The 18346-nt window shown below is 48.8% G+C and overlaps 1 protein-coding gene across 1 annotated transcript in view; it reads right to left on the bottom strand.

Annotated features, from left to right (window-relative positions):
* DMRT1 (doublesex and mab-3 related transcription factor 1) overlaps window positions 1–18346 on the bottom strand; it is a 354547-nt gene that overhangs the window by 18514 nt on the left and 317687 nt on the right. The window lies entirely within an intron of this gene.

Here is an 18346-nt window from a genome sequence, read left to right as displayed (position 1 = left end):
GAGGAAAGGAGATGGGAGGCTGGTGAGGAGAGTAGATGGGAGGCTGCTGAGGAGATGGGAGGCTGGTGAGGAGATGGGAGGCTGCTGAGGAGATGAGGGGGGATGCTGAGAGGGGAGGCTGCTGAGGAGAGGGGAGGCTGCTGAGAGGAGAGGGGAGGCTGGTGAGGAGAGGGGAGGCTTTTGAGGAGAGGAAAGGCTGCTGGTGAGGAGAGGCTGATGAGGAGAAGAGAGGCTGGTGAGAGGGAAGGCTGGTGAGGAGAGAAGGGAGGCTGGTGAGGAGAGGGGAGGCTGGTGAGATGAGAGGCTGGTGAGGAGATGAGAGGCTGGTGAGGAGATGAGAGGCTGGTGAGGAGAGGAGAGGCTGCTGGTGAGGAGAGGGGAGGCTGGTGAAAGGAGAGGCTGGTGAGAGGGAAGGCTGGTGAGGAGAGAAGGGAGGCTGGTGAGGAGAGGGGAGGCTGGTGAGGAGAGGGGAGGCTGGTGATGGGAGGAGATGGGAGGCTGGTGAGGAGATGGGATGCTGGTGAGGAGATGAGAGGCTGGTGAGGAGAGGAGATGAGAGGCTGGGGAGGAGAGGAGAGGCTGGTGAGGGGAGGCTGCTAAGGGGAGAGGAGAGGCTGGTGATGGGAGGCTGCTAAGGGGAGAGGAGAGGCTGGTGAGGGGAGGCTGCTAAGGGGAGGATATGAGAGGCTGGAGAGGAGATGAGAGGGGATGCTGCTAAGGGGAGAGGAGAGGCTGCTGAGGAGAGGAGATGAGAGGCTGGAGAGGGGAGGCTGCTAAGGGGAGAGGAGAGGCTGGAGAGGGGAGGCTGCTAAGGGGAGGGGAGAGGCTGGAGAGGGGAGGCTGCTAAGGGGAGGGGAGAGGCTGGTGAGGGGAGGCTGCTAAGGGGAGATGAGAGGCTGGAGAGGGGAGGCTGCTAAGGGGAGGCTGCTAAGGGGAGGGGCGAGGCTGGTGAGGGGAGGCTGCTAAGTGGAGGATATGAGTGGCTGCTGAGGAGAGGAGATGAGAGACTGGAGAGGAGAGGCTGGAGAGGGGAGGATGCTAAGGGGAGAGGAGAGGCTGGAGAGGGGAGGCTGCTAAAGGGAGGGGAGAGGCTGGTAAGGGAAGGATATGAGTGGCTGCTGAGGAGAGTAGATGAGAGGCTGGAGAGGGGAGCCTGCTAAGGGGAGAGGAGAGGCTGGTGAGGGGAGGCTGCTAAGGGGAGGATATGAGTGGCTGCTGAGGAGAGGAGATGAGAGGCTGGAGAGGGGAGGCTGCTAAGGGGAGAGGAGAGGCTGGTGAGGGGAGGCTGCTAAGGGGGAGGATATGAGTGGCTGCTGAGGAGAGGAGATGAGAGGCTGGAGAGGGGAGGCTGCTAAGGGGAGAGGAGAGGCTGGTGAGGGGAGGCTGCTAAGGGGAGGATATGAGAGGCTGCAGAGGAGATGAGAGGGGAGGCTGCTAAGGGGAGAGGAGAGGCTGGTGAGGGGAGGCTGCTAAGGGGAGGATATGAGAGGCTGGAGAGGAGATGAGAGGGGAGGCTGCTAAGGGGAGAGGAGAGGCTGGTGAGGGGAGGCTGCTAAGGGGAGGATATGGGAAGCTGCTAAGGGGAGAGGGGAGGCTGCTAAGGGGGAGGATATGAGAGGCTGGAGAGGAGATGAGAGGGGAGGCTGCTTAGGGGAGAGGAGAGGCTGGTGAGGGGAGGCTGCTAAGGGGAGAGGAGAGGCTGGTGAGGGGAGGCTGCTAAGGGGAGGATATGAGAGGCTGGAGAGGAGATGAGAGGGGAGGCTGCTAAGGGGAGAGGAGAGGCTGGTGAGGGGAGGCTGCTAAGGGGAGGATATGAGAGGCTGGTGAGGAGAGTAGATGGGAGGCTGCTGAGGAGATGGGAGGCTGGTGAGGAGATGGGAGGCTGCTGAGGAGATGAGGGGGGATGCTGAGAGGGGAGGCTGCTGAGGAGAGGGGAGGCTGCTGAGGAGAGGGGAGGCTGCTGAGGAGAGGGGAGGCTGCTGAGAGGAGAGGGGAGGCTGGTGAGGAGAGGGGAGGCTGGTGAGGAGAGGGGAGGCTGGTGAGGAGAGGGGAGGCTTTTGAGGAGAGGAAAGGCTGCTGGTGAGGAGAGGAGAGGCTGATGAGGAGAAGAGAGGCTGGTGAGAGGGAAGGCTGGTGAGGAGAGAAGGGAGGCTGGTGAGGAGAGGGGAGGCTGGTGAGGAGATGAGAGGCTGGTGAGGAGATGGGAGGCTGGTGAGGAGAGGAGAGGCTGCTGGTGAGGAGAGGGGAGGCTGGTGAAAGGAGAGGCTGGTGAGAGGGAAGGCTGGTGAGGAGAGAAGGGAGGCTGGTGAGGAGAGGGGAGGCTGGTGAGGAGAGGGGAGGCTGGTGATGGGAGGAGATGGGAGGCTGGTGAGGAGATGGGATGCTGGTGAGGAGATGAGAGGCTGGTGAGGAGAGGAGATGAGAGGCTGGGGAGGAGATGAGAGGCTGGTGATGGGAGGCTGCTGAGGAGAGGTGAGGCTGGTGATGGGAGGCTGGTGAGGAGATGAGAGGCTGGTGAGATGAGAGGCTGCTGAGGTGGCTGCATTCGGCAGGTGGAGGCTGCATCTGGCAGGTGGAGGCTGCTTACGGGAGTGAGGAGAGGCTGCTGAGGAAAGTCTGCGTCCTGCATCCAACAGGGTGAGGCTGAAGAGGGGGTTCCCTTTAGAAATCTGTCAAACCTTGCAACCATGGCAGAATCAACTGACCATGTAATGTGTATGAGATTCACCAGATTCTCACATGACAACTGGAAAGGTTTGCTAAGGCTACTTTCACATCAGCAATTTTCTCAGTTCGCGGCAGATACTGCAGTTTTTCCGCATCTGCCGCGTAACATATCAGTTACGGGCCGGCAACTCTGCGTTCGGCCTCATTCATTCCCTATGGGACTTGCGGACATGTGCGGCACTTGAGGTTTTGCACTTGAGGCGAGACAAAAAAACACGGCTAGCAGCATTTTTTTCCCCTGTTGCTGCAAGTACCGCATTTGCCGGATCGCGGCAAAACCGCAAGTGCCGCACATGTCCAAGTCCCATAGGGAATGAATGAGGCCGAACGCACTGTTGCCGTAAGTGATCCGTTACGGATGCGGAAAAACTGCCGCAAATGAAAAAAAAAAAATCGCTGATGTTAAAGGGAAGGTGCCATCAAAAAATTTTTTTTTCAGAAATTGTAAAAATGTAAAGAATTAATGATTACATTTTCTTAAAAAAATATTATCATTTGTTTATAATTTAGTAAAATATGAAAAATAATTTTAAAAGTTTTGGAATTTCCACTTTTAAACTCTAGGGGGAGCAGCTGCTGAAATTTCAGAAAAACCTAGTGTACAAATAGCTCACATTACTGCACTGCAGTAATTATGGGCGGAGTCTGCTGACGTGTGTGATGTCTCCTCTCCTCCCCTTATGGGTGTTTGCTAAAGGATTAGATAGGATGCTATTCAGGAACCCAGTGAGCAGCCATTTTGTTGGTGACTGCAGAGTATGGCTGCCGTCACACTAGCAGTATTTGGTCAGTATTTTACCTCAGTATTTGTAAGCAAAAACCAGGAGTGGAACAAATAGAGGAAAAGTATAATAGAAACATATGCACCACTTCTGCATTTATCACCCACTCCTGGTTTTAGCTTACAAATACTGAGGTAAAATACAAACCAAATAATGATAGTGTGAAGGCAGCATTATACTGACAAGTAGACGGTCACCGAGGATGGCAGGCAGCAAGGATTCTGGGAGATATGTGGTGGAGGGAGCAGGGTGACAGCAGCACAGAGTATTTCAGGAGAGCAGTGTGCTGGTCTATGGGGGCCCCCTGTTTGGTGCGCGGAGCAGCCAGGGATTGTACATAGAGCGCTGTCTTTTATACACATGGATGGACAGTCTCCTCAGAAATCCAGGAAACATTTCTGCGGATTGATGGCCTGGTCTGATCCAGACTTTGCATGCAGACCCCATTCCCCTCCTCAGATCCTGTCTTCTCCATCCTGTCCTGGCAATGTGTGAAAGCGAGGCGACAGGCGCAGTCTGGGGTGACGCTGGGAAGGAAATGTAGCCATATAGTAACGATAAAAATGAGACCCCTCTCTTCAGCTGCCTCACCAGCCTTCCCCTGACTGCACCTAACTGGAGGTCATGCTGCCCCCTCTATTACCCCAGACCCGCGTGCAGGTGCTCAGCCAGAACCACCATAGAATGGGTCCGCTTTCTGAAGATAATACTGCCACAGTGTTCTCACATAATACCGCCATATAGATCACACATAATACTATCAAATAGATCACACAATACTGTCATACAGTTCTCACATAATACCACCATATAGATCACACATAATACCGCCAGTGTTCTCACATACCACCATATAGATCACACATAATACCGCCAGTGTTCTCACATACCACCATATGCTTCTCACATAATACCGCCATATAGATCACCCATAATGCCGCCACATAGATCTCACATGTATTGTAAATAAAGACTCGGCCAGAATAAAGTCCTTTATTAATCTTTTTTATACCATAACGAACGCATAATCCTTGACTCCCTCATCTCCCACAACAAAAATAATAAACCACAATGGGGAAAGACACGCAGGGGGAGAGGAGTGCATAGGAGAGGATTAGATACTGACTGCTGAGCCGTGTATCTAATCCTGTCCTGTGTGATACTGTGCTGCGCCGTGTATCTAATCCTATCTTGTGTGATACTGTACACAGGACAGGATTAGCTACACAGGACTAGATTAGCTACACAGGACAGAGATAGCAGTGGTAGATGGTATATAGAGGCAGGCAGCAGTGGTAGATGGTATATAGAGGCAGGCAGCAGTGGTAGATGGTATATAGAGGCAGGCAGCAGTGGTAGATGGTATATAGAGGCAGGCAGCAGTGGTAGATGGTATATAGAGGCAGGCAGCAGTGGTAGATGGTATATAGCGGCAGGCAGCAGTGGTAGGTGGTATACAGAGGCAGGTGGCGGTGCTATACAGAGGCAGGTAGCGGTGCTATGCAGAGGCAGGTAGCGGTGCTATACAGAGGCAGGCAGCAGTGGTAGGTGGTATACAGAGGCAGGTGGCGGTGCTATACAGAGGCAGGTAGCGGTGGTATACAGAGGCAGGTAGCGGTGGTAGGTGGTATATAGAGGCTGGTAGCAGTGGTAGGTGGTATATAGGGGCTGGTAGCAGTGGTAGGTGGTATATAGGGGCTGGTAGCAGTGGTATATAGGGGCAGGTAGCAGTGGTATATAGGGGCAGGTAGCAGTGGTATATAGGGGCAGGTAGCAGTGGTATATAGGAGCAGGTAGCAGTGGTATATAGGGGCAGGTAGCAGTGGTATATAGGGGCAGGTAGCAGTGGTATATAGGGGCAGGTAGCAGTGGTATATAGGAGCAGGTAGCAGTGGTATATAGGGGCAGGTAGCAGTGGTATATAGGGGCAGGTAGCAGTGGTATATAGGAGCAGGTAGCAGTGGTATATAGGGGCAGGTAGCAGTGGTATATAGGGGCTGGTAGCAGTGGTATATAGGGGCAGGTAGCAGTGGTATATAGGGGCTGGTAGCAGTGGTATATAGGGGCAGGTAGCAGTGGTATATAAGGGCTGGTAGCAGTGGTATATAGGGACAGGTAGCAGTGGTAGATGCATAAGAAAATAAAAACTCTGTACTTACCTTCAGTCCTCTTCCAGGAAGTGCTGAGTCCTGTTCAGGGCACAGCAGTGTGACGATCTCCCTGCTCTGCTCTGAACAGGTCGGCAGTGAGCAGTGATTGCAGCCTGTGCTGTAATACTAAGTACAGACTGCAATCACAGCTCCTGGCTGCAGATACTCACCCCGAACCTCTCTTCCCAGCAGCAGCTTCTCCCTGGCAGCTCCTGCTATGATTGCACACACTGAGCTGTGTGTGCGATGACAGAGGAAAAAAACAAAATGGCCGCGATCTCCTCTCACAGCTGTGACGTAGCAGCCCAGTGGGCGTGCCAAAGTCACAGCTGAGAGGCAGGAGGAGCGGTCGGAGCCCGACTGTTGGCTCCTATGCCCATGGCTGCCGTAAGTGAGGTGTGCAAGTGTCGTGCCCAGACACTTACACCCACACTAATGAAAATGGCGGCCTCCAGTGGCAAAAGTAAAAATGAATAAATAAAAAAGTATTAAAGTAGTACATTTACTTTTGTATTATAAATAATTGATTATATAATCAATAATTATTAATACAAAAACTAAAATCACGGCACCCTCCCTTTAAAGTAGCCTAAGTCACTGCCGATAGTGTCATACTCACCAATGGGGGAGGCAGCACGAAAAGTGCCTAGGGCAGCAGAAACTCTAAATACAGCCCTGTCGATGAGGTTAAAATATAACTCTTTGGGCACAATGATCAAAAGTATGTGTGGAGAAAAGGGCACAGAATTTCAGAAAATGAGCATCGTCTCTATGTAGCTGAGCCGATCAAGTTGTAGCAGCTTCTAGCCTCCCATGGAGGCTATTGAAGCATGCCAAAAGTTAAAATAAATGTTTTTAAAAATATGAAAATTATATATATATAATGTTCAAATCATCCCCCTTTCGCACCCTTCCAAAATGAAACAATGAAAAAAAAAAATCAAACCTACACATATTTGGTATTGCCGCATTCAAAATTGCGAGATCTATCAATAAAAAAAAAGATTAACCTGATTGCTAAACGGCGTAGCAATAAAAAAGTAAAAACCCAAGAATTACGTTTTTTTTGGTCACCGCGACATTGCATTAAAATGCGATCAAAAGAACATATCTGCACCAAAATGGTATCATTAAAAATGGCAGCTCGGCACGCAAAAAAATAAGCCCTCAAACAACCCCAGATCACGAAAAATGGAGAGGTTATGGGTATCGGAAAACTGAGCAAATTTTTTTTTTTTTTTTTAGCAAAGTACGGAACTTTTTTTCACCACTTAGATAAAAAAGAACCTAGACCTGTTTGGTGTCTATGAACTCGTAACGACCTGGAGAATCATACTGGTAGGTCAGTTTTAGCATTTAGTGAAACTAGGAAAAAAGCAAAACAAAAACAAGTGTCCCCTTCTACCACTTCATGGACTTCACTGTCTTTGCTGAATGAAAATTGTTTAAATTTCTGTTTCACCACATGGAATGACAGTGTGGTATTGCTGAGTCTCTGTGATGGGTTCTGCTTCCTGTAACCGATGTTTTCACAAACTCTCCTCCGCTTTGTAGTCCTGGTTTGTACAATACATGAACTGGATGTTAAGAATATTTTTCTCACTCCATTTGAGAAGTTGCATGTGTGTTAAGATTTGGTGTAAATATTGCCTCTGGAGGCCCGAGCTGCCGGCCTGTCATCTGTTATTTGGTAAATATAGACCTCACACTTTTAGACCACAGGCTGAACAGATCTGAATTTGAGATTTTCAAACTGACACTGTAATAGTTTTATTTTTTAAAATATGATCCCATCACGATCCCAACTTGTATTTTGGTACAGATGTGGCTAGGAGCATAGCAGGCACATGTGCAGTTTTTGAAATTTTTAAATTACCGTATATACTCGAGTATAAGCCGACCCCCTAATTTTGCCACAAAAAAACTGGGAAAACTTATTGACTCGAGTATAAGCCTAGGGTGGAAATGCAGCATTTACCAGTGAATTTCAAAAAATAAAAATAGATCATTCTTGCCCCATAGCTGTGCCATATAGTGCTCTGCATGTTCATTATTGCCCCATAGCTGTGCCCCATATAGTGCTCTGCACCGTTCATTGTTCCCTATAGCTGTGCCCCATATAGTGCTCTGCACCGTTCATTATTTCCCTATAGCTGTGCCCCATATAGTGCTCTGCACCGTTCATTGTTCCCTATAGCTGTGCCATATAGTGCTCTGCACCGTTCATTGTTCCCTATAGCTGTGCCCCATATAGTGCTCTGCACCATTCATTATTTCCCTATAGCTCTGCCATATAGTGCTCTGCACCGTTCATAGTTCCCTATATAAAGCTGTGCCATTGCTGCTGCTGCAGTAAAAAAAAAAAAAAAGCCATACTCACCTCTCTTGATTGCAGCTCCCGGCGTCTCGTTCCGGCGCCTCCATCTTCCCGGCGTCTCTGCGCTGACTGATCAGGCAGAGGGCGCCGCGCACACTATATGCGTCATCGCGCCCTCTGACCTGAACAGTCAGAGCGCAGACGCCGGGAAGATGGAGGCGCCGGGAAGATGGAGCGGCGCCCGGCGGCTGGAACGCGGACAGGTGACTATTACATACTTACCTGGTCCCGACGTCCGGCTCCCCCTGCCTGTCACAGCTGGTCTTCGGTGCCGCAGCTTCTTTCTCTAATCAGCGATCACCGGCAGCGCTGATTAGAGAAATGAATAGGCGGCTCCACCCCTATGGGAGGTGGAGCCGCCTATTCATTTCTGTAATGAGCGGTCCCACGTGACCGCTGAAGAGGGGAAAAAGCTGCAGCACAGAAGACCGTGGGACAGCAGAGACAGCGCGAGGATCGCTGGGACTAGGTAAGTATACCTCAGCGCCCTCACCCGCCGACCCTGCCACCCACCTTGACTCGAGTATAAGCCGAGAGGGACACTTTCAGCCCAAAAATTTGGGCTGAAAATCTCGGTTTATACTCGAGTATATACGGTAAATGTTTTTTCAGAAATGTGTTTTAAAGTTTTGCGTTTGCATGGGTAAAATATTATCAAAGATACTCTTGTGACAGTTCTGAGTAGAATTGTGTTTATTTTGTTTATCTTTTTTTCTAGCCTGAGTTATGAGGAGAAATGTAAAGGCAGGCAACACCGAAATTCGCACTTTCTGAACTTTGAAAATCCCCCCAAAAAAAGTATCTACAATTTTTTTTCTTCACATTTTGCATTCTCTGACACACTATTTCCAAATAACAAAATCTCAAAAGCATTAAAAATATAGAGGTAAAAATCATTGGTTCACTTGACAATGACCTTCCTTTGATTGCCGTGGGCTATGTGCACGGCGGTGTGTGCATGCGCCGACATTCCCGGCTGCTTTTGGTCCATAGCGACCATGTGACCACAGGTCCTAGTGGTTAAAAATGTGTGGAAGGTCCTATTGCTGGCAGGCTGGAGACATCCATGAGTCCACAGGCAAGCGGGCGGTATACTGGAAACCGCAGGCAGGTGGGAGACATTCTGAGACCACAGTCAAGCAGGCAGGTTGCTGGTAAACGCTGGTAAGGCTAGGTTCACACTAGCGTTGCGCCGCCCTGCGTCGGCGACGCAACGCGCGACGCACGTAAAAACGCGCGCGTTTTGCGACGCGTGCGTCGTTTTTGACGAAAATCGGACGCACAGAAAATGCTACAATGTAGCGTTTTCTTGCGTCCGACGCTAGCGTCGGAAACGACGCACGTGGCAAAAACGCCACCAAAACAACGCACGCGTCCCCTATGTTAAACATAGGGGCGCGTCGCCGCTGCGTCGCCGGCGCAACAGCGACGCACATTGGCGGAACGCCAATGTGAACGTAGCCTAAGCGGGAGATATCCAAGTGACCACAGGCAAGCAGCTGTGATGCTGGAAACTGCTGGCATGTGGGACACATTCAGAAAAGCAGAGTCACTGAAGACCCCGGGAAGATAGAGTAACTGAAGACCTCAGTCTGAAAAGTTACTGAAAACCTAGGACAGATAGGAATCATCATGGAGACGCAGACAGGTAGCAGAAAAAACTCTGGATTGACAAGAAAGTCTAATACCATGGAAGCCAAACACAGCCAGGAAGACATCTTGAAAACTGCGGGCTGACAAATAAAAAAGGTCCCAGAAGACTGGGGACAAATAGTAGACAGAACTCCAGAGAAACCAGAAAGTCTGAATACCTTGGAAGCTGCAGACAACCAGGAAAATGTCCTGGAGATTAAGGCAGGTTGCAATACTGGAAACCGAAGGCAAGTAGGCAGCGATACTCGAAACCGCAGCCAGGTAGGCAAAGTGTTACGTGCACGCCGCTAGGTTCAGATGGGGAGGGGAGTCTCATGAATTCTTTGGAACTCTGGGGGAACCGTTAGTCAGGGCAACCATGTAATGCAGTTTCCTCAGGCACAAGATGGACCCACTTGCTCACACAGATACAATTGATAGAGTCCTCATGAACAGTGCAGTTTAATGTCACAGCACATCCAGTACAATTCCAGTTTCTTGAGAACAGGCTTTATAAACAGTACAGCTGCTTCTTTGGCGTCACTAAGCGTCGGCGCGACGTACCGACAGACGTTGGCGATTTTTTTGCACAAAGTGGGCAGCGGACGCAGTGGAGGAGGGGGTGGAGTTACGGCCGGGCATTCACAGTTTAAAATGCAGGACATGACGTACGAAAAAAACGTTCCCTTGAACATTTTTTCGCTACGACGTTCCGCCAAATACCGACGCATCCAGTGCACGACGTATGGAACGTGTGTCCATACGTCGCGATGCGTCGGTAATACAAGCCTTTGTGAAAAAAACGCATCCTGTGGGCAAGTTTGCAGGATGCGTTTTTTCTACAAAACGACGCATTGTGACGGTCGGGAAAAAAATGGAGGTGTGAAAGTAGCTTTAGAGGCACATTGACTAACAGTCTTTTTTGATAGCACAGTGCAGCACAGATCAAGACTCTTTACAAAAGCACAGCAGTCTACAGCATTCTTTCTAGCACAGTGTAATGGAGCAGGGTTTGCTGAGGAAGATTATCACTGTCACACAATTTCTTAAGAGTACTTATCTTCCTGTTCCTGATAGACTTTCTTAACTAGCAGTCCAGGGGTAGCCCAGCTCCACTCTGTAATGGAATCCTGTGTCCCTATTGTTCACTTTTCTGAAGGTTTTTGAGACAGATCACAGACATACACCACTAATCCCTTTGGCTGCTGCCAGAACAGTCAACAAGTTTTCCACAATCTCCTTGGGGCTCTGCTAACCACTCCCTGTCTCCTGTGACTGTTAACCCCTCTAGCTGCTGGATGCTTTTGAAGCAACAGCAGTTAGGCTACGTTCAGACTAGCGTTGTGCGCCGCTGCGTCGGCGACGCAACGCACACAAAAACGCTGCGTTTTGCGACGCGTGCGTCTTTTTTGCCGAAAATCGGACGCAAGAAAAATGCAACTTGTTGCGTTTTCTTGGTCCGACGCTTGCGGCAAAAAAGACGCATGCGTCGCAAAACGCAACAAACAAAAACGCATGCGTCCCCCATGTTGAACATAGGGGCGCATGACGCGTGCGTCGCCGCTGCGTCGCCTGACGCACACTAGCACAACGCTAGTCTGAACGTAGCCTTAACACTACTTCTGCCTGTCACAAAAGTCCTCCACTTGTCAACATTCATCAGACAACCATTAATAACCTCAATTATAGCATGCCAAGGCATGTAAGGGCACATAACAATGAGAATGGTGTCCATATCGATCGTGTGATTTCCATAATTCCACAATGTTGAGGAGTGTAAATCGCTTTCAGATGGGCATAGTACTGGTGGATTTTTACACTTACATTACAGGCAAAACATCTGGATCTCCTATTTTTTGTTTAGAAAATTGTAAAGTCCATTTTTATTGTAATCAATTATTTATTAAAAGGGGACTATATTTTCAACAAACGTTGCATAAATCAAAATTACAGGCAAATATAAGAAATTCTGAATATTTCATCAATTCTGAGACACTTCTCACAGGAAACCTTGCCTTTTGAACACATAATCCACTCACAGCTCCAGTCCTTTTTAAGATAAGATGCACTGCCAGAATATCGAAGTGGTAGGTTACACAGTCTGTTATTCTCTTTGGTGGGTTATGGGATGAGGAGGAGTGAGGAGCAGAGTGAGGAAGCAGGCAGAAAGAGACAAAGCAACATTGTGCTGAGCTTTCTAACAAGTCTCTTAACTACTTCCAGAGCTTCAACACGCAAAATAATATGCGATACACGTGAGTGTTTAAATAAGCAATCCCATGGTAGGATCTATAATTGGATGGTGACATCATGTGTGGTTTGGGAGAACTTAAAGGGACACTGTCACCTGAATTTGGAGGGAACAATCTTCAGCCATGGAGGCGGGGTTTTGGGGTTTTTGATTCACCCTTTCCTTACCCGCTGGCTGCATGCTGGCTGCAATATTGGATTGAAATTCATTCTCTGTCCTTCATAGTACACACCTGGGCAAGGCAAGATTGCACCTTGTGCAGGCGTGTACTACGGAGGACAGAATGAACTTCAATCCAATATTGCAGCCAGCATGCAGCCAGCGGGTGTTGTGAAAGGCAATTCAGTATCACAATGGACATGGAGGTCAGGGCACATACAGTGATCTGACAATAACCCAAAATCATAGAACGAGCTCTGAGACGTGGGAACTCTGCAGACCGCAATCCCTAATCCTCTCCAAACAACACTAGAGGCAGCCGTGGATTGCGCCTAACTCTGCCTATGCAACTCGACACAGCCTGAGAAACTAACTAGCCTGAAGATAGAAAATAAGCCTACCTTGCCTCAGAGAAATACCCCAAAGGAAAAGGCAGCCCCCCACATATAATGACTGTGAGTAAAGATGAAAAGACAAACGTAGGGATGAAATAGATTCAGCAAAGTGAGGCCCGACTTTCTTAACAGAGCGAGGATAGGAAAGATAACTTTGCGGTCTACACAAAACCCTAAAGAAAACCACGCAAAGGGGGCAAAAAGACCCTCCGTACCGAACTACCGGCACGGAGGTACACCCTCTGCGTCCCAGAGCTTCCAGCAAAACAATTAGACAAGCTGGGCAGAAAAAATAGCAAACAAATAGCAAAGAAGAACTTAGTTATGCAGAGCAGCAGGCCACAGGAATGATCCAGGGAAAAACAAGTCCAACACTGGAACATTGACAGGAAGCCAGGATCAAAGCATTAGGTGGAGTTAAGTAGAGAAGCACCTAACGACCTCACCAGATCACCTGAGGGAGGAAACTCAGAAGCCGCAGTACCACTTTCCTCCACCAACGGAAGCTCCCAGAGAGAATCAGCCGAAGTACCACTTGTGACCACAGGAGGGAGCTCTGCCACAGAATTCACAACAGTACCCCCCCCCCCTTGAGGAGGGGGTCACCGAACTCTCGCCAGAGCCCCCAGGCCGACCAGGATGAGCCACATGAAAGGCACGAACAAGATCGGGAGCATGGACATCAGAGGCAAAAACCCAGGAATTATCTTCCTGAGCATAACCCTTCCATTTAACCAGATACTGGAGTTTCCGTCTTGAAACACGAGAATCCAAAATCTTCTCCACAATATACTCCAATTCCCCCTCCACCAAAACCGGGGCAGGAGGGTCAACAGATGGAACCATAGGTGCCACGTATCTCCGCAACAATGACCTATGGAATACGTTATGTATGGAAAAAGAATCTGGGAGGGTCAGACGAAAAGACACAGGATTAAGAACCTCAGAAATCCTATACGGACCAATGAAACGAGGTTTAAACTTAGGAGAGGAAACCTTCATAGGAATATGACGAGAAGATAACCAAACCAGATCCCCAACACGAAGTCGGGGACCCACACGGCGTCTGCGATTAGCGAAACGTTGAGCCTTCTCCTGGGACAAGGTCAAATTGTCCACTACATGAGTCCAAATCTGCTGCAACCTGTCCACCACAGTGTCCACACCAGGACAGTCCGAAGACTCAACCTGTCCTGAAGAGAAAAGAGGATGGAACCCAGAATTGCAGAAAAATGGCGAAACCAAGGTAGCCGAGCTGGCCCGATTATTAAGGGCGAACTCAGCCAAAGGCAAAAAGGACACCCAGTCATCCTGATCGGCAGAAACAAAGCATCTCAGATAAGTTTCCAAGGTCTGATTGGTTCGTTCGGTCTGGCCATTAGTCTGAGGATGGAAAGCCGAGGAAAAAGACAAGTCAATGCCCATCCTACCACAAAAGGCTCGCCAAAACCTCAAAACAAACTGGGAACCTCTGTCAGAAACGATATTCTCTGGAATGCCATGTAAACGAACCACATGCTGGAAGAACAATGGCACCAAATCAGAGGAGGAAGGCAATCTAGACAAGGGTACCAGATGGACCATCTTAGAAAAGCGATCACAGACCACCCAAATGACTGACATCTTTTGAGAAACGGGAAGATCCGAAATAAAATCCATAGAGATATGTGTCCAAGGCCTCTTCGGGACCGGCAAGGGCAAAAGCAACCCACTGGCACGAGAACAGCAGGGCTTAGCCCGAGCACAAATCCCACAGGACTGCACAAAAGTACGCACATCCCGTGACAGAGATGGCCACCAAAAGGATCTAGCCACTAACTCTCTGGTACCAAAGATTCCAGGATGACCAGCCAACACCGAACAATGAACCTCAGAAATAACTTTATTCGTCCACCTATCAGGGACAAACAGTTTCTCCGCTGGACAACGATCAGGTTTATTAGCCTGAAATTTTTGCAGCACCCGCCGCAAATCAGGGGAGATGGCAGACACAATTACTCCTTCCTTGAGGATACCCGCCGGCTCAGACAAACCCGGAGAGTCGGGCACAAAACTCCTAGACAGAGCATCCGCCTTCACATTTTTAGAGCCCGGAAGGTACAAAATCACAAAGTCAAAACGGGCAAAAAACAGCGACCAACGAGCCTGTCTAGGATTCAAACGCTTAGCAGACTCGAGATAAGTCAAGTTCTTATGATCAGTCAATACCACCACGCGATGCTTAGCTCCTTCAAGCCAATGATGCCACTCCTCGAATGCCCACTTCATGGCCAGCAACTCTCGGTTGCCCACATCATAATTTCGCTCAGCAGGCGAAAACTTCCTGGAAAAAAAAGCGCATGGTTTCATCACTGAGCAATCAGAACCTCTCTGCGACAAAACAGCCCCTGCTCCAATCTCAGAAGCATCAACCTCGACCTGGAACGGAAGAGAAACATCTGGCTGACACAACACAGGGGCAGAAGAAAAACGACGCTTCAACTCCTGAAAAGCCTCCACAGCAGCAGAAGACCAATTGACCACATCAGCACCCTTCTTGGTCAAATCGGTCAATGGTTTGGCAATACTAAAAAAATTGCAGATGAAGCGACGATAAAAATGAGCAAAGCCCAGGAACTTTTGCAGACTTTTCAGAGATGTCGGCTGAGTCCAATCATGGATGGCTTGGACCTTAACAGGATCCATCTCGATAGTAGAAGGGGAAAAGATGAACCCCAAAAATGAAACCTTCTGCACACCAAAGAGACAATTTGATCCCTTCACAAACAAAGAATTAGCACGCAGGACCTGAAAAACCGTTATGACCTGCTTCACATGAGACTCCCAATCATCAGAGAAGATCAAAATGTCATCCAAGTACACAATCAGGAATTTATCCAGGTACTCTCGGAAGATGTCATGCATAAAGGACTGAAACACTGATGGAGCATTGGCAAGTCCGAATGGTATCACTAGATACTCAAAATGACCCTCGGGCGTATTAAATGCAGTTTTCCATTCATCTCCTCGCCTGATTCGCACAAGATTATACGCACCACGAAGATCTATCTTGATGAACCAACTAGCCCCCTTAATCCGAGCAAACAAATCAGAAAACAATGGCAAGGGGTACTGAAATTTAACCGTGATCTTATTTAGAAGGCGGTAATCTATACAAGGTCTCAGCGAACCATCCTTCTTGGCTACAAAAAAGAACCCTGCTCCTAATGGCGACGATGACGGGCGAATATGCCCCTTCTCCAGGGATTCCTTCACATAACTGCGCATAGCGGCGTGCTCAGGCACGGATAAATTAAACAGTCGACCTTTTGGGAATTTACTACCAGGAATCAAATTGATAGCACAATCACAATCCCTATGCGGAGGTAGGGTATCGGACTTGGGCTCAAATACATCCCGGTAATCAGACAAGAACTCTGGAACCTCAGAAGGGGTGGATGACGAAATTGACAGAAATGGAACATCACCATGTACCCCCTGACAACCCCAGCTGGACACCGACATGGATTTCCAATCTAATACTGGATTATGGGCTTGTAGCCATGGGAACCCCAACACGACCACATCATGCAGATTATGCAATACCAGAAAGCGAATAACCTCCTGATGTGCAGGAGCCATGCACATGGTCAGCTGGGTCCAGTATTGAGGCTTATTCTTGGCCAAAGGCGTAGCATCAATTCCTCTCAAGGGAATAGGACACTGCAAGGGCTCCAAGAAAAACCCACAACGTTTAGCATATTCCAAGTCCATCAAATTCAGGGCAGCGCCTGAATCCACAAATGCCATGACAGAATACGATGACAAAGAGCAGATCAAGGTAACGGACAGAAGAAATTTTGACTGTACTGTACCAATGGTGGCAGACCTAGCGAACCGCTTAGTGCGCTTAGGACAATCAGAGATAGCATGAGTGGAATCACCACAGTAGAAACACAGACCATTCAGACGTCTGTGTTCTTGCCGTTCAACTCTGGTCAAAGTCCTATCACACTGCATAGGCTCAGGTTTAAGCTCAGGTAATACCGCCAAATGGTGCACAGATTTACGCTCACACAAGCGTCGACCGATCTGAATGGCCAGAGACATAGACTCATTCAAACCAGCAGGCATAGGAAATCCCACCATGACATCCTTAAGGGCTTCAGAGAGACCCTTTCTGAATATAGCTGCAAGCGCAGATTCATTCCATTGAGTGAGTACAGACCACTTTCTAAATTTCTGACAATATACCTCTATCTCATCCTGAGCCTGACAAAGAGCCAGCAAATTTTTTTCTGCCTGATCCACTGAATTAGGCTCATCGTACAGCAACCCAAGCGCCAGGAAAAACGCATCAATATTACTCAATGCAGGATCTGCTGACGCAAGAGAAAACGAAAATCTTGAATATTTTGAACTCTTGCCGTGAGCTGATCCACACATGAAGACAGACCTTTAATGTCCATTGCTACACCTGTGTCCTGAACCACCCAAATGTCTAGGGGGAAAAAAAAGGCAAAACACAGTGCAAAGAAAAAAAAAATTGTCTCAGAACTTCTTTTTTCCCTCTATTGAGAATCATTAGCACTTTTGGCTTCCTGTACTGTTGTGAAAGGCAATTCAGTATCACAATGGACATGGAGGTCAGAGCACATACAGTGATCTGACAATAACCCAAAATCATAGAACGAGCTCTGAGACGTGGGAACTCTGCAGACCGCAATCCCTAATCCTCTCCAAACAACACTAGAGGCAGCCGTGGATTGCGCCTAACTCTGCCTATGCAACTCGACACAGCCTGAGAAACTAACTAGCCTGAAGATAGAAAATAAGCCTACCTTGCCTCAGAGAAATACCCCAAAGGAAAAGGCAGCCCCCCACATATAATGACTGTGAGTAAAGATGAAAAGACAAACGTAGGGATGAAATAGATTCAGCAAAGTGAGGCCCGACTTTCTTAACAGAGCGAGGATAGGAAAGATAACTTTGCGGTCTACACAAAACCCTAAAGGAAACCACGCAAAGGGGGCAAAAAGACCCTCCGTACCGAACTACCGGCACGGAGGTACACCCTCTGCGTCCCAGAGCTTCCAGCAAAACAATTAGACAAGCTGGACAGAAAAAATAGCAAACAAATAGCAAAGAAGAACTTAGCTATGCAGAGCAGCAGGCCACAGGAATGATCCAGGGAAAAACAAGTCCAACACTGGAACATTGACAGGAAGACAGGATCAAAGCATTAGGTGGAGTTAAGTAGAGAAGCACCTAACGACCTCACCAGATCACCTGAGGGAGGAAACTCAGAAGCCGCAGTACCACTTTCCTCCACAAACGGAAGCTCCCAGAGAGAATCAGCCGAAGTACCACTTGTGACCACAGGAGGGAGCTCTGCCACAGAATTCACAACAAGCGGGTAAGGAAAGGGTGAATCAAAAACCCCAAAACCCCGCCTCCGTGGCTGAAGATTGTTCCCTCCAAATTCAGGTGACAGTGTCCTTTTAAGGCTTTAGGAAAACTTAAAACCTGGGGTCAGCAGCTGCAGTTCAGGGGACTGCCTAGGAGTGGTATCTGGTGGTTACCTGCAGCACAGCCTGTCGCCACCATCAGGAGCTCCAGCGAACACCAGGAAGCCACTTAGATATGCCCCTTCCTAGTCAAGCCCAGTCCTGTGAGACAGTGGGTCCACAAACCACGTGCACTACCTGCAGGCGTGACAGGGTGTAAGTGCTTTGAGAAGGAAGGAGCATTTCCCCTGCCTCCATTCCCAGCTCCATTCTCAGTCTAGCTCCACCCTCCACTGGATGACTGACAGTTCATTAGCACTGCACCATTAGGCTGAAAATAGAGATGGGGCTGCACATCACTTATTTTCTTATAAACTGCACACAGAT

Source organism: Ranitomeya imitator, chromosome 1 (genome assembly GCF_032444005.1).
Source record: "Ranitomeya imitator isolate aRanImi1 chromosome 1, aRanImi1.pri, whole genome shotgun sequence".
Lineage (NCBI taxonomy): Eukaryota > Metazoa > Chordata > Amphibia > Anura > Dendrobatidae > Ranitomeya > Ranitomeya imitator.
Note: the sequence above shows the minus strand (reverse complement) of the source record. Positions and strands in the feature narration are given on the sequence as shown.